This window comes from Hemitrygon akajei, chromosome 8 (assembly GCF_048418815.1).
Source record: "Hemitrygon akajei chromosome 8, sHemAka1.3, whole genome shotgun sequence".
Classification (NCBI taxonomy): Eukaryota; Metazoa; Chordata; class Chondrichthyes; order Myliobatiformes; family Dasyatidae; genus Hemitrygon; species Hemitrygon akajei.
Genome location: NC_133131.1, coordinates 65,364,330 through 65,376,438, shown reverse-complemented (window position 1 = coordinate 65,376,438; position 12,109 = coordinate 65,364,330). Strand labels below are relative to the sequence as shown.

General features: G+C 43.6%; 1 non-coding gene across 1 annotated transcript; it reads right to left on the bottom strand.

Annotated features, from left to right (window-relative positions):
* Nucleotides 1-6,079: 6,079 nt before the first annotated feature.
* Nucleotides 6,080-6,161, bottom strand: trnal-aag (transfer RNA leucine (anticodon AAG)). Its single transcript has one exon. It is a non-coding gene; the product is annotated as a tRNA-Leu (tRNA).
* Nucleotides 6,162-12,109: the final 5,948 nt, after the last annotated feature.

Genomic DNA, 12,109 nt, shown 5'->3' with positions numbered 1-12,109 from the left:
TAATGTCCGACCTTCCCAAACCTCCAGCATGTACTTTTCTAGGTTCCTTCTCTGTAAGGAAAGCGAACACAATAATTCCGATTGATTGAAAAACCTTAAAACATCGTTCGTGGCACATCAGTTGAGGTGTCAATGTGCCACAAAATTCTCTATTCAGAGTTTCGCAATTTGAGCCTTGAATTCAAGGCAATAATCAGGCAAGGCTGTATGATGTCGGTGATATTGTTTAACCAGGCGATTGACTGGCTGAAGAGGCAAGCCACAAAATTTAAGCAGCGAGGCAATTTGGACTCAATTTTCTATTTTAGAAGACCTTGACATTGCGGATGAACTCCAATTAATAATACATGGACACCAGCAGATGCAAGTGAAAAAAGCGCGTGTGTGCCTTTGTAGGACAAGCTGACTCAGGGTAAGCCAGAGAAAGACTGAGGCCAACACTCTCAAGTCGAGGCATAAGGCAACCACTTACCCAGCACCGGCAGATTGACCTAACTGAGCAGCAATATTTGGCAGGATGCTGGGATCAAGATCGACATCCAATGCTCACTCAGCAAAGTTAGACACGTCTTCCCATTGATGAGCAAAATATGGAGATCAACTAAGTACAGTGTCCACACCAAGGTCAAGCTGTACCAGAGCTGTGTCCTGTCCACATTCTTGTAGGTGTCAGAATGCCGGCACATGACAGAGAGCTGACTTGCCAAACTGCCATAATTCCACAGAACGGGACTCCAGAAGTTTCTTCGTATCTTCTAGTCATGAAAGATCTCTAACCACGCCCTGCTATTTCAATGTCATCAAACGCAGATGATCACAATCATCATGAGAAAACGTTGGGGATGGATTGAGCACGTGATGAAAAGAGAGGTCAACTCCATCATCAAGACAGAACTTCTTTGGATCCCTGGAGGGCGGAGGGGACAGGGGAGAAAAAAGGCAACTTGACGCCGTTCAGCAGAGGCTGGAAACTGTCCCTGAACCACACCTGGGACACAATAGAGGAGACGGTGAAAGACAGACAGAAATAATGGACCTTGATGACTGTTCTCAACGCCAGCAGCTTAATGGACGATAAGAAATAGGTGTTGCAGCAGAAGATCTTCTACCCAATTATTTGGCTTTATCTCTTCTGTTGAAAAACACTGAACAGATAGATATGGCAGAGACACACGTAAAACACGCTGGAGAAACTCAGCAGGTCGGGAAGCATCCGTGGAAACGAACAGTCAATGTTTCAAGCCAAGACCCTTCGTCAGGACTGATATGGGAGGGGGTAGGGCCCTACGAAGGTGGGGGGAGGGTGGGAAGGAGAAGACTGGTAGGTGCCAGGTGAAAAACCAATCAGATGAAAGATCAAGGGGTGGGGGAGGGGAAGCAGGGAGGAGATAGGCAGGGAAGGTGAAGAGAGAATGTAATGGAAAAACATGCGAAGAAGGCAGAATCATAAAAGAGGTGGTAGGCAGCTGGAGGAGGAGGCAGAGTGAAACTGGGATGGGGGAAGCGAGAGAAAGGGAATTACCGGAAGCTGGAGAATTCAATGTTCTTGTCAAAGGGCTGGAGACTACCCAGACGGTATATGAGGTGTTGCTCCTCCAACCTCAGTTTAACCTCATCATGGCAGTAGAGGAGGCCATGTATGGACATATCCGAATGGGAATGTGAAGCAGAGTTGAAGTGGGTGGCAACCGGGAGATCCTGTCTGTTGTGGCGGACAGAGCGGAGGTGCTGAAGGAAGCGGTCCCCCAATCTGCGTCGGGTCTCGCCAATGTAGAGGAGGACGCACCGGAGGCACCGGATGCAATAGATGACCCCAAAAAACACACAAGCGAAGTGTTGCCTCACCTGGAAGGACTGCTTGGGGCCCTGAATGATGGTAAGAGAGGAGGTCTGGGGACAGGTGTAGCACTTACGCTTGCTGGATAGTTGGCAGGGATAGCTGGCTTTTCCCCCAAAGTCTCTCCAGGATGGTTCGCTGTCTATGTCTATGCCGTCTAATGTTTAGGTGCACTGAAGTCTGACTCTTGAATGGACCTTCCCCAGCTTCAACGTCAGGATTCATTTTTAAACCAAGGATATTGGTTTTTAGCTTAGAGAGCCACGACGACCACAGAATTGTATGGAATTCACCTAAAACTTTGAGTAAAACGTGTTTAATCTGAAAAGGTAACACGTGCCTTACTTCAGAAAGAAAGGTGAGGGAAGTCTAGCATCATGAAACATTCATGTTGAGAAACACAACATTGATAATCTCTGGATTGCTACCTGTGCTACGTTCCAGTGAGAGTACTAATAGGATGATCTGGAGGATGAACAGGCGGATGAGAAACTGGTGTAGAGGGCAGGGTTTCAGATTTCAGGATCATTGTGACCTCTTCTGGGGCAGGTGGGACATGTACAAGAGAGACGGGTTACACCTGAACTACAAGGGGACCAATATCCTTGCAGGGAGGTTTGTTAGTGCTATTGGGGACGGTATAAACTAGATTTGCAGTAGGATGGGAACCAGAGTGACAGAGTAGATAGTGGAGCGGGGGTGAAAATAAATGGTGTTAAAGTTTCATGCAAAGTCACAAATAGAAGGGTTGTGTGTGGTGGTAATAATCTTCTGAGGTAGGTCTATTTCAATGCGAGGAGTATTGTGAGGAAGGTAGACGATCTGAGGGCGTGGATTGACACGTGGAATTATGACATTATAGCCATTAGTGAAACTTGGCTACAGGATCGGCAGAACTGGCAGCTTAATGTTGCAGGGTTCCGATGTTTGAGACGTGATAGAGGCAGGACAGATTAGGGGTTTGTTCACCGAGGCCATATGGGTGGAGCTGAGAAACAGGAAAGGTATGACCACATTAATGGGGTTGTATTATAGACCACCCAACAGTCAGCGAGAATTGGAGTAGCAAATCTGCAGAGAGATAGCAGACAACTCAACGTATTGATTGGGACTCCCTGACTGTTAAAGGTCTAGACAGGGTAGAGTTTGTATATGTGTCCAGGAATGTTTTCTAAATCAATATATAGAGGTACCAAATCGAGAGGATGCAATATTAGATCTCCTATTAGGAAACGAGGTTAAGACAGGTGATGGAAGTGTGTGCCGGGGAACACTTTGGTTCCAGTGATCATAACACCATTAGTTTCAACCTGATCATGGGTAAAGATTGATCTGGTCCTCGGGTTGAGGTTCTAAACTGGAAAATGGCAAAATTTGAAGAGATGAGAAAGGATCTAAAAGGCATGTATTGGGACAGGTTGTTCTCTGGTAAGGATGTGACTGATAAGTGGGAGGCCTTCAAAGGGGAAATTTTGACAGTGCAGTATTTGTATGTTCCTGTCAGGATTAAAGGCAAAGTCAATAAAAATAAGGAACCTTGGTTCTCAAGGGATATTGAAACTCTGATAATAAAGAAGAAGGAGATGTATGACATTTACAGGCAACAGGGAGCAAATAAGGTGCATGAGGAGTATAAAAAGTACAACAAATACTTAAGAGAGAAATCAAGAGGGTTAAAAGAAGACATGTTGTTGCTTTCGCAGTCAAGGTGAAGGATAATCCAAAGAGCTTCTACAGGTATATTAATAACTAAAGGACAGTGAGGGATAAAATTTGTCCTCTTGAAGATCAGAGTGGTCGGCTATATATGGAACCAAAAGAAATGGGGGAAATCTTAAATGGTTTTTTTTTTGCAACTGTACTTAGTAAGGAAACTGGCATGGAGTCTATGGAAATAAGGCAAACAAGTAGAACCAATACAGATTGAAGAGGAGGAAGTGCTTGCTGTCTTGAGGCAAATCGGAGTAGATAAATCCCCGGGACCTAACAGGATGTTCCCTTGGACCTTGAAGGAGACTATTGCTGAAATTGCAGGGGCCTTAGCAGATATATTTAAATTTTTAGTATCTACGGGTGAGGTGCCGGAGGATTGGAGGATACCTCATGTTGTTCTGTTGTTTAAAAAAGGCTCTAAAAGTAGTCTGGGAAATTATAGGCCGTTAAGTTTGACGTCAGTAGTAGGTAAATTATTGGAAGGATTACTAAGAGATAGGACCTACAAGTATTTGGATAGACAGGGGCTTATTAGGGAGAGTCAAGATGGTTTTGTGCGTGGAAGATCACGTTTAGCAAATCTATTAGAGTTTCTCGGGGAGGTTACAAGGAAAGTGAATGAAGCTAAGGCAGTGGAAGTTGTCTACATGGACTTCAGTAGGGCCTTCTATAAGGTCCCACATGGGAGGTTAGTTAAGAAGATTCAGTCGTTAGGTGTACATGGAGAGGTAGTAAATTGGATTACACATTGGCTCCGTGGGAGAAACCAGAGAGTGGTAATGGAGGATTGCTACTCTGAGTGGAGGCCTGTGACTAGTGGTCTGCGACAGGGATCTGTGCTAGGTCCATTGTTATTTTTCATCTATATCAATGATCTGGATGATAATGTGGTAAATTGGATCAGCAATTTTGTTGATGACACAAAGATTGGAGGTGTAGTGAACAACGAGGAAGCTTTCCAAGCTGGCAGAGGGATTTGGACCAGCTGGAATAATGGGCTGAAAAATGGCAGACGGAGTTTAATGCAGACAAGTGTGAGGTATTGCACTTTGGAAGGAAAAACCAAGGTAAAACATACAAGGTAAATGGTAGGGCACTGAGGAGTGCACTAGAGCAGAGGAATACTCTAGGAATACAGATACAAAATTCCCTAAAAGTGGCGTCACAGGTAGATAGGGTAGTAAAGAGAGCTTTTGATACATTGGCCTCTGTAAATCAAAGAATTGAGTATAAGAGTTGGAATATTATGGCAAGGTTGTATAACACATTGGTGAGGCCGACTTTAGAATATTGTGAGCAGTTTTGGTCACCTAATTACAGGAAGGATATTGATAAGGTTGAAAGAGTGCAGAGAAGATTTACAAGGATGTTGCCGGGACTTGAAAAACTGAGTTACAGAGCAAGGCTGGATAGGTTAAGACTTTTTTCCTTGGAGTGTAGAAGAATGAGGGGAGATTTGACAGAGGTATATAAAATTATGATGGGTATAGATAGAGTGAATGCAAGCAGGCTTGTTCCAATGAGGTCAGGGGAGAAAAAAAAAACAGAGGACATGGGTTAAGGGGGAAAGGTTTAAAGGGAACTTTGGCGGGGGGATTCTTCACACAGCGAGTGGTGGAATGTGGAAGATTCGTGGATACTCCACTAACTTTCAGCTGAGTGTCGGACGAGGAGCAATGTCTTGAAAACGAGTCAGCTATGGAGACAGTAGGAGCCCATATTATGCATGTAATCTATATCGGAGTACATCTCTAAATACGGTCTAATTTGATTTATCTCATCTATGTAGTCTCATTATGACAGATGCTGGACAGCGCAAGGGCTCTGTGGCGTAACTGGTCAAAGCGTTTGTCTGGTAAATAGGAGATCCTGGGTTCAACTCCCAGCGGAGCCTTTAGTTTCAGAATAAACTGCACATTACAAATTATACTGCACCTGTAATCACAAATAAAAAAACTATTTCCTCAATAAGGAATGGAACATTAATACAGTGTACATATTAAATTTTGCAGGTCTGATGTTGTCTGCCGGGCAAGAAACACGGCGACGGATCAAATTGGTGACATTTCTGAGAAGTATGTTTACCTGTTTGGAGTATTTTTGCATGGCAGTGTTGGTTTATGGTGACAATCGTTTGCAAAACGCGGCCGTGACGTACTTTATGGATTTGCCCTAGTCTTAATGAGAAACAGTTTTACATCGCGTTTCAAAGGTCTTTCCACTGGAATTCCGACCAGTTCGCTGAAGCTTTCAAAAAACCGGAGAGATGGCGTTACAGAAAGAAGCGAGGATACTTACAGTTGTTAAACGCTCTTACACCCACAATGTTCGATAAATTGAGGCCACGACTTTCATGTGTCCTCTGCAGCCCCCGCCCAATCTGGACTGTTCTGTGGCTCCGCAGTTTTATCAATGACCCAAATACCAATACTGAATCGTCACCACGATGAATTATGGTTCTTACATTATATACTGCAAAACATTCTGGAATTCACTTAAGTACTGCAACCATAATACGTATACATAATATGGCAGTGGTGGGATTCGAACCCACGCCTCCTTAGAGACTGGAGCCTTAATCCAGCGCCTTAGACCGCTCGGCCACACTACCACATATTTTTGTTCATTACCCCATTACGCGGATTGGTTGACTATATTAATAAAGAAGGTGTTATACCATATGCTCAAACAGTATGCTTTGAACATTCTCCCACATACTTGCTTGACACTTGAAGCAGTTTCCATTTTTCAACTCTTCCAATATTTCGTTGGAGCAGACCGGAGAAAACAATGGGACAGTGTGGCCTTTACAGTCTGCCGGGAATCAAACACCGGTATTCCAGATGTCAGTGCAAGGACGCTATCGCTATTTTTCACGAATATTGTCAGTGTGCGCATGGACCATCAGGCCACCGGATGCGAAGAATAACATCACGGTTATCTACCTATGTTGTCACGTTCAGTGACCTTTTCAGGCCTACACCAAGACCTACAGGGTTTTCATACAGGTGGATCAGTTCCAGCGTCCGCAGACGAACACTGCAAATTAGAACGCACACGCTGACAACGGTTCTACATATATCTGCACTTAACCCTCTCTGAGAAATTTAAAGGCTTTCCAAAATACAATCGCAAACTTTCAAAGCGAGCTGAAACATATTTTATGAATTTGTTTTTTTTTCGATTAAGCAGTATTGAGATGTAATTGATCCGCAGCAGAAACTGTTTTGTCGGCACTCTTTTTCCAGTTGCCTTTTCAGCGGGTTTTTTTTCATCAAGGTTTATGTGTGGACTAGACACCTGTTAAAGTGGGTACTTCGTGTATGTTTCTGCGGCGACAGATTCCGAGTTGAAGAGTACCGTTGTTTCCTGAAATATAGAAAACGCAAACATCTGTATGGATCTGCAGGGAGAAGACTCAGTTACACACACAAGTACCCATTCGTCAGTACGCGGACCCCATTCCTCGTTTGCCCGAGCATATCTGCGGACGACGGCGGAGAACGATCATCTAATTGCGGTTCTGCCATCATGCTTTGAAACACAGGGGGTAATTTCTCTCAACTTCCCTTGCTCCATTATTGAATTGTTCCCACAACCAATGGACTCAAGTTCAAGGACTCTTCATCTCATATTCTTGATATGTATTGCTTAATTGTTTATTATTATTTGTTTCGTTTTCCATATGCGCACTTCGTTAAGCTTGTGCACACTTGAACGCGCAAGTTGGTGCGGTCCTTCATTGACGGCATTATGGTTATTATTCTATCATGGAGTTATTGACTTTGCCTGCAAGAAAATCAACTTAAGGGCTCTATACTTCGAAATTTGACTTGACTTTTCAAACCATGTCCTGAATTGTTAGGTATTTCACCGTCACGTGAAGTCACGTAACACTCAAAATCTGAGAAAGAGAAAGCTGTTGAAGAAAAACATTGCAGTTTTTAAACACTCACAATGCTGTGCCGACCCTCAAACCTGCCTCCCACATAACCTCCTTCACATTAAATTCCTCCATATACCTGTCTAGTAGTCTCTAAAACTACACTAGTGTATCTGCCTCCACCACTGACCCAGGCAGTGAATTCCACGCACCAACCACTCTCCGAGTAAAAAACCTTCCTCTAATATCCCCCTTGAACTTCCCTCCCCTTACCTAAAAGCCATGTCCTCTTGTACTGAGCAGTGTTGCCCTGGGGAAGAGGCGCTGGCTATCCACTCTATACATTCCTCTTAATATCTTGTACACCTCTATCATGTCTCCTCTCATCCTCCTTCTCCCCAAAGAGTATAGCCCTAGCTCCCTTATTCTCTAATCATAATTCATAATCTCTAAACCAGGCAGCATCCTGGTAAATCTCCTTTGTACCCTTTCCAATGCTTCCACATCCTTCCTACACTGAGGTGACCAGAACTGGACACAGTACTCCAAGTGTGGCCTAACCAGAGTTTTATAGAGCTGAATCATTACATCGCGACTCTTAAACGCGATTCCTCGACTTATGAAAGCTAAAACCCCATAAGCTTTCTAAACTACCCCATCTACCTGTGAGGCAACTTTCTGGGATCTCTGGGCACGTACCCCGAGATCCCTCTGCTCCTCCACACTACCAAGTATCCTGCCATTTATGTTGTATTCTACCTTGGAGTTGGTCCTTCCAAAGTGTACCACCTCACACTTCTCCGGGTTGAAATGCATGTGCCACTTTTCAGCCCACTTCCGAATCCTATCAATGTCTCTCTGCGATCTCCGACAATCCTCTGCACTATCTATAACACCACCAACCTTTGTGTCGTCTGCACACTTGCCAACCCAACCTTCTACCCCCACATCCAGGTCGTTAATAAAAAGTAGAGGTCTCAGAACAGATCATTTTTGGACACCACTAGTCACAACCCTCCAATCTGAATGTACTCCCTCCACTACGACCCTCTGCCTTCTATAGGCAAGCCAATACTGAATCCATCTGGCCAATCTTCCCTGGATCCCATGCCTTTTGACTTTCTGAACAAGCCTACCATGTGGTACCTTGTCAAATGCCTTACTAAAATCGATGTAGATCATATCCACAGCACTATCCCATTCTATATGCCTGGTCACCTCCTCAAAGAACTCTATCAGGCTTGTTAGACACGATCTGCCCTTCACAAAGTCATGCTGACTGTCCCTGATCAGACCATGATTCTCTAAATGCCCATAGATCCTATCTCTAAGAATCTTTTCCAACAGCTTTCCCACTACATACGTAAGGCTCACTGGTCTATAATTACCCGGACTATCCCTAATACCTTTTTGAACAAGGGGACAACATCCGCCTCCTTCCAATTCTCCAGCACCATTCCTGTGGACAACGAGGACGTAAAAACCCTAGCCAGAGGCTCAGCAATCTCTTCCTTCACCTCGTGGAGCAGCCTGGGGAATATTCCGTCAGGCTCCGGGGACTTATCCGTCCTAATGTATTTTAACAACTCCAACACCTCCTCTCCCTTAATTACAACATTCTCCAGAACATCAACCTCACTCATATTGTCCCCATCGTCAGTGACCAACCTATCACCGCAGTTTTCACCGCAATTCTTTCTACTCAGCACTGTTCCCTCTGAGCTGGGCGTGTGCTTGACCGCGCAGTAACTGAAATGTTCCCGCGCGCTTAATCTTTGTTGCCGGATCCCGATAATAAAGACAAAAAGGAAAAAAAAAAACATAGGGAAAGTGAAAGATATTGTTTAGATATTGTTTATTGTAATATATTTGATTATTCCCACTTCTCGGGTGATTTTTCAGGTTTCATTCTAAATATCCACGGTATGTATGCTACAAAAACGAAAGAAATTAAAGTACCACAGTGTTTACAGGCCTTGTAAAAATTTCTTCCTCAGAGAAAAGGTTATTTCGCGCAGCTATAAATAAAATACAGGCGACGTTGGTAAGCGGCCTCTTGCGACAAAGTGGTCAAAGTTTAACGTGACGGTGAGCCACATCGAGCAGTCGGTAGCTGCACGAACAAGACAAAGGTTGTGCTGTCCACGGGGGTGATACTGAGAACGCTGCATGGAAGACAATACAATGCGTTCACTGCAGTGTAACCTCTATTATGATGATAAACAAGTCCGCCACTGCTGTGGCTAGCAAGTTACGAGTGGTGCAGGTGGAGAATCCACACCTTCTTCGCGAAAATTTCCCCGAAAATCACAATGTACAGTTATTAATTAGTAGCATTTATTCCATTGATTCTTCTCAGAGAAACCCCCAGGGACCTTCCAAATTGGTAGAATTTGTAGTTACATTGTTCTAATGATCCAACCTCCAAAACCCTCAGCACCGAGAATTGCAGAGATTAAAGGGAAGTGCGAGAAAATCCTCCTCCCTCTATTAGTTCTAAATATTGAAATTTGAAATTTGTTCCTGCGATTAGAACAATGAAACCAGGAGCATCCAACCTGTAATGTCCCATTGGATCGTACAGGTTTCGATAAATTTGCCTCTTGGCAAAAGTCTCCCTTCACCCCGCAAAAAACAACGACTTATTTCGTGACTAGTTAGTGATGGGTGAAGGTTGTCATACCAGGAAATAGCAAGTGAATTTCTTGTGAATTGTCTCTACTGCTTGTAACGACTTTATTAGTGAGAGGACCAGCACTGTGGACAGTAAAACAGCTACTGTGGTTGCACCACGGCACACCATTGTATTTACTACTTCATATTCTTAAACTCCAACCATGTGCCTAACGAACAAAATGAAGTTTGCCTTTATTACCCCTTGCTGCATCTTCCTGCGAGCGTTTTCGTTTCAGGGAAACCGCATATCCTTCCGTAAAGCAATATCTGTCAAAATTTGTGTAATATTCTGCCTTTTACGTTCTTTTCCCGTAGTGCATAACGTCACCAGGTTATTTATAAAACTCATTTTACAAAGTTTCAGTTCATCCATTCAAACACCACTTTGAACCACGTAATGCCGTTTTTGCACTCCAAACTAGTTTTGTGTACCGTATTCTGCAAACTCTGGGGAGACTTCACTTTGCACCGCTTCGAGATCATTATTGTTAACATAGATACATAAATAGTATATGGTATTGAAGTGAAATAATAACACATTGAATTAACCAACTGTATATCCTTCGTGCTTAATAAAGACTCGTTTATTTCCATTCGATTCTAACACATTTCCCATTTACCGTTAAATCAGATCTTTTCAAAGGCAGTGTCCATATGGTAACAGCGGGAGACAAGTTTGCAGTTCCAGATTGGCACCGACATAGTTGAAGCACATTTGTATCAAATTTAGAGAGGATGAAACGGAACTCTTCAATTCCATAAATCCACATTGACAACGGCACAAAATAATCTTTGGACTCTGTTATTATGATCACACGCGCTCTAAAATTATAATGCTTCATGATGGCTATTGGTGTTATTTATGCAGTTCGATTAATATCCAAATTCGCTGAAATTGCATAACAACAGACTCTCGCAGTGATATATGAAACTAGAGTGAAGTCACCCTTCCCAATAGATAGGGTTTGCGGCAAGGGAAAGAGACAACGCTACAAAGAGAGACGATGACTAAGAGAGATGAGAGAAACTGATCAACAGATGGATAAAACAAGGGAAGTGTTGGAATAAGGATATGGTTGTAATAGGCGGGGAAGAAATGCAGAAAGGCAAATGGGGTTATGTTCACCTGCGCCATCTGTTGCACTTTGGCAGCACTGAATATGGAGTTTTCTTTTGTTTTGTAGCACAGGTAAGCAGTACCCTTCACACGAAGATCAATTCACGGTGGCCAGATTACCTTCCTGCACGTATTTCGGGTATGGCAGGTAGCTGCAGTAACCGGAAGATATGCATTCGATACACAATGGCACAAAAGCACAAATGTATCACCTGGAGCCAATGTTGAACCCACAAGGCAACGCCATTACCAACTGCATCACTTTCAAATCCTTCACCTGAAACCATGTATCGAAACGGCGAACAGTAAGTGAATGAGTCGCAGTCTTAAAACCGCGGATTGAGCCGGGGACCTTTCGATCTTCAGTGTAACACTAATCCAACTGACCCCACTCAGTTACATGTAGTTACCTCCGACCCTCGTGTGTGGCCAGTACATTGTCACAGACAGTCTGATAATGCGAGAACCGTCGATCAAGTTTTCATGAGCCAGAGAGTTCCCACGTCTCTCCTTCCAAATAGTGCGCAGATTTATTTAGGTGTAATGCGCTTTCTACTTATTTTCCGGAAGTTTCAGTTCTTCTCCTTACATTAACGTTGTAGCATGAGTAAATGGAGCTTAACAAGGTGTTAGAGCCCTAAGTGCTGTGCGGTGATAATAGTTTCCAAAACACACTTTCTGCAGAGTGCTATGACCTGATGCCCGAAATGGAGATAAACGTTTCCTAACTTACGAGCAGAGGTCTTGGAAGGAACAATAAGTCGAAATTCATATTCATAGCTTTATCATATTCTCCAACTCTAAGAAATTAAGTGCTGAACTGAAAACCGCACTTTTATCCGTATTACTTGGAAAAGTTCGCAGATGGCAACAGCATAGAGCG